The sequence below is a fragment of the Vulpes vulpes genome, chromosome 16 (genome assembly GCF_048418805.1).
Source record: "Vulpes vulpes isolate BD-2025 chromosome 16, VulVul3, whole genome shotgun sequence".
In the NCBI taxonomy this organism is placed as follows: domain Eukaryota; kingdom Metazoa; phylum Chordata; class Mammalia; order Carnivora; family Canidae; genus Vulpes; species Vulpes vulpes.
This window is the reverse complement of record NC_132795.1, coordinates 53,643,927-53,648,658: the sequence shown is the minus strand read 5'-3', so window position 1 is coordinate 53,648,658 and position 4,732 is coordinate 53,643,927. Positions and strand designations below refer to the sequence as shown.

The 4,732-nt window shown below is 43.5% G+C and overlaps 1 pseudogene; it reads right to left on the bottom strand.

Moving 5' to 3' along the window:
- Positions 1 to 2,938: 2,938 nt before the first annotated feature.
- On the bottom strand, positions 2,939 to 4,300 carry LOC112933966 (dnaJ homolog subfamily A member 1 pseudogene; annotated as a pseudogene).
- Positions 4,301 to 4,732: the final 432 nt, after the last annotated feature.

Below are 4,732 nucleotides of genomic sequence, written 5' to 3'. Positions count from 1 at the left end.
TGGATGTGCAGCTCAAAACTCCAAAGATGAGCTCTATCTAGAGACTGATTTGGATGGAAATCTTCAGCGCACAGGTCTTCTCTGGAGCCATGTGAGTGATTGGCTCATTTGATGACTGAAGGATGGTATTCCAAGGGTTCTCAACGTATCAGGGATGGGTAGGGAGAGGTGACCATAATGAAGATTGCAAAGTGGCTGAGCAAGGTAGGAGGAGAACTGAGTGAGTTTATTATCCCAGAAATTAAGGAAGGAAAGTTTCAAGCATTACTGAGTGGTCATCTGTCAACTGCAGAGATGTTTGATTAAATGAAGACTGAAAAATGTGCATTGCATGTGGAAATTTGAATTTGTTGGTGGTCTTAAGAGAGAAATGCTAACGAAGACAAGTGGCAGAAAAGCCATATGTAGGAAATTGAGAAGCAAAAAAATTTTTACTGTTACCTTTAACTGCAAAGATATGAAAGCCAAGGAGTTCACATGATGTACCCAGCCAGCAGCTCTTTGTTGTCCAAAGGGCGGATAGCATCTAGAAGCATGACACTGGATAGATAACAAGGTGTCCTGGCAGCCAGAGCTTAGTTATGTGGAACCCAGAGTCAGGGGACACTTGAAGTCCAGTTCCTCTTTGCTACAGATGTCTGCAGAACTCAGAATAATTGCATACTGGGTCTTGAATTTGCTCTTATGTTTGGCCTTAGGTGTGGGAGTCTACTCCCCCCCGCCCCCCCCCCCAAGAGTCAGGGCTTGTGAGATGGGCTTCCTTGAGGCCTTTAGAATTAACTGCCCATCATGCTTCATGATCTGATTCTTTGGCCCTTTGCAGAAGTCTCTTCCCCTCTGCAGAGCTGACTTGTTGGAGCTCTTTGATTAGTGTTTTTATTAAATATATATGGAGTACCTATTGTGTGCCAAACACTATACGAGATGAGTGAAAGCACAACAGTGAACAAGGCATACATAGTCCCTTCCTTTGTTAAACTTACAGTCTAGTAAGAGTCATGTAAGAAATAAGCAAACAGGGGCACCTGAATGGCTCAGTGTTTGAGTGTCTTCCTTTGGCTCAGGTCATGATCCTGGGGTTCTGGGATCAAGTCCCGCATCAGACTCCCTGTGCGGGCCTGCTTCTCCCTCTGCCTCTCTGTGTCTCTCATGAATAAATAAATAAAATCTTAAAAAAAAAAGAAAGAAAGAAAGAAAGAAACATATAAGTTAATAGAATAATTTAAATGGGAAGGATACTAATAGGATATTAAAAAGGAGGATAACAGGGATAAAGAGGACTTTAGAATTATAGTGAATTAGATAAGATAATGCTAGTTATTGAAGCAGATAACCCCCCAATTATCAGTAGCTTAAGACAGTAGATAGTACTGCTTATATAAAGGACAATCAGCAGGGGTCAAAGGGGGCTCTGTTCCATATAGTCCTTCAGGGACCCAGGGTGATAGGGTCTCTGCCATCTTTAACCCATGGCTTCCACACCCTCTCTGAATAGCCAGCGAAGAGGGAAAGAGTAAAGATTTCACCTGGGAAGCTTGCATGGGCCAGACCTGGCTGGAAGCAGCATACATTACTTCTGGTCATATGCCATAGGCCAAAAATTAGTGTGATAGGCTGATAATGGCTCCCAAAGATACATCCATGTCCTAATGCTCAGAATATGTGAATGTTCCCTTGTTTGTAATTAACTTAAGGATTTTAAGATGAGGAGATTACCCTGGATTACCCAGGTGTGCCCCAGATGCCATCACAAGGGTCCTTATAAGAGAGATGCAGAGGAAGATAAACAAGAAGTGCTTTCTTTCTTCTGTATCACATTGCCATTATGTTGGTCTTTAATGGATGTACCATGCCAACTTGATAGAATCTTCACTTGGAAATTTTTTCTGAATATTTATTTTGGTAAGTGCTATGCTGGGCCCTGAATAAGCACAGGCTAATAAGACACAATCTCTGCCCTCAAGAAGCATACAGATCAGGACAAGGAAGGTATATATTTTTTATCTTGTATCCTGGGAGCATTGTTGGACACACATGTAAGATGATGGTTAATACTCTATTAATTATTTGGTTGATAGCTGCTGTACATCTGACTTAAAAGAATTTAAAAATCCCTATTTTGCCAAACTTGTCTTCTCAGCCGCCAGAGGAGTTCCACTTGGAAGTGTAAATTACTGGTTCAGCACTCCAGGACTGTATGTAATTACTGGGCAGGGGGGTGTGATGTGCACCCCACAGATGCATTGTCCAGGTAAGTATGCCAGGGAAGTTCTTCTTGGGAGGTAGAAAAGTATGCCAGGGTCTCAGAGATGCATTCATTGCTGGTTTGCCTCCAACTCTGTTGCAGGAGAAACAGGAGAGGTTTTGGGGAATTGGAAAGTTGGTTGAGTCCATGTCTTCTTTCTAGACTGAAGCCCAGTGGCAGGGCAGAAAGGGACTGGGATTCAATTTCAGGCATACTTTTAACTGGAAGGTATACGTATGGAGCATACCTGGGAAACTCCTGTTAGTGGGAACAGTGACTTCCTGCTTATAGCCTGAGCAGAAAAAGTGTGCCCTTGCCCACCTCCCCCTTCCCATGTCACACAGGTATAGCTATCATGCTTGAGCCATGCCTTTCAATCTCACTGAGGACTCCAGCTTTATGTACCCTTTAACAGTTGTGCCTGTCTGTAGTGATTCTCAAACGTGGTCCATAGCCTATTGGTGGGCTACAAAGGGTCTCCTAAAAGGCTGTCAGCAGGCCCCCAAATGCAGCCCTTTCTTGGGGTCTCCTTGGAACATGACATATGTGTCTATCAGCTTTTTGTTTTGTATACAAATGATGTGACAAAATTACATCTTTATAGTTGTGTGCCTAAAAACATTATCTAATAATTCTTTTAAATGCACACTTCTCTCTTTTTTTTGAGCTTTTATATTTGAGTTTATTCTTCATTTAACTTTTAAAACACTACTATAGTTGAATATTAAAACAAAAACAATAGCAAGTAGTGAGCTATGATTATAGTCCTTCACTCATCCACTACTGCATATAAAATGCCAGCAGCAATGTTATTCACCGACCCCATTAAGAAGTCTGACACTGAACACCACCCCTAGGATGATGTTCATCATCCTCATATGCTTCCCCATTGTAATGGCGCCGTCTCTCCTGATTGGGATCAAAGTCCACAAGTTCTACCTGGTCCATTTCATCAGTCTCTTCTACTTCCTTCCTCTCAGGTAGGAGTTTTTCCAGCAAAGAAAGTTTATCAGGAGAGAGAAAGCCATTCTCGGGGAAGTTTACCTTAAATTCGATGATTAGGCGACCCTTCTCATATGGTCTATGAAAATTGGCATGCCTTCATTTAGCACACACTTGATATCCCCATGCTTGACAATCTGTCCTGAATGAGAGGTGATGACGATGGTTCGGTTGTCAAGAGTAGATATTGGCTTTTGAAAACCACACAGGGCTTCAACCAGCTGTATATCCATACACATGAAAAGATCTTCTCCTTGTCGAGTAAAAACAGCATGGTCCTTCTGATCCAAAACAATGATAATATCTCCTGGTTCCAGTCCTGGTTCTTGGTCTCCCTCACCATGGAATGTTATCTTCTGGCCATCTTTCATGCCTTTGTCAATATGCACTTCTAGAATCTTCTTCTCTCGAACTATCTTCCTTCCGTTGCAGCTTTTACATCTATCTTTAGGACTGATCCGTTCCCCATGGCCCTGGCACTCCATGCACACAGACTGAATTTGCTGAACCATTCCAGGTCCTATCTGATGAATTCTTATTTGCATTCCAGTACCTCGGCAATTGGGACAACATTCGACTGCTCCTTTCTTACCACCTCGGCCTTCACATTTATCGCAAATCACATTCTTTTGCAGAGCTAGTTTTCTTGTTGCGCCATTATATAGATCTTCTAAGGTTACTGAGAGCTGATGTACAACATTTTTACCTCTCCGTTCTCTCTGCATCCTGCCTCCTCCTCCAAAAAGCATATCAAAGATGTCCATGGGGGAGCCAAAACCACCACCAGCTCCACCTTCTTTAATTGCCTGTTCTCCTCCTTTGTCATATAATTCCCTTTTCTTTGCATCAGAGAGCACTTCATAAGCTTGAGAAATCTGTTTAAACTTCTCTCCTTCATTTGGATTCTTATCAGGGTGGTACTTCAAGGCCAGTTTTCTGTAAGCCTTTTTTAGTTCCTCCTGGGTGGCATTGGGTTTGACCCCCAAAACATCATAGTAAGTGGTTTCTTTCACCATTTTCTACAGCCGGTGAGAGGGCCGAAGCTGGTGTGGGGGAGCGGGAAGGAGCGCGTTGCTGGGCGCAGCTCGGGCAGCCACCGCTCCTCCGCATCTCACCGAGCATTCTGTAAAGTTCCCTGCACACTTGTCTCTTAGAGGCACCTGATTAATCAGTTGATTAAGCCTCTGACTCTTGGTTTCAGCTCAAGTTGTGATCTCTGAGCTAAGATCATGCCGTGTAGGGCTCTGTTCTCAGCTCAGAGTCTTTTTTTTTTTTTTAAGATTTTATTTATTCATTCATGAGACACACAGGGAGAGAAAGAGAGAGAGAGGCAGAGACACAGGCAGGGGAGAAGTAGGCTCCATGTAGGGAGCCCAACGTGGGACTCAATCCCGGGACTCTAGGATCACGCCCTGGGCCGAAGGCAGGTGCCAAACCGCTGAGCCGCCCAGGGATCCCCTCAGCTCAGAGTCTTCTTCAGATTCT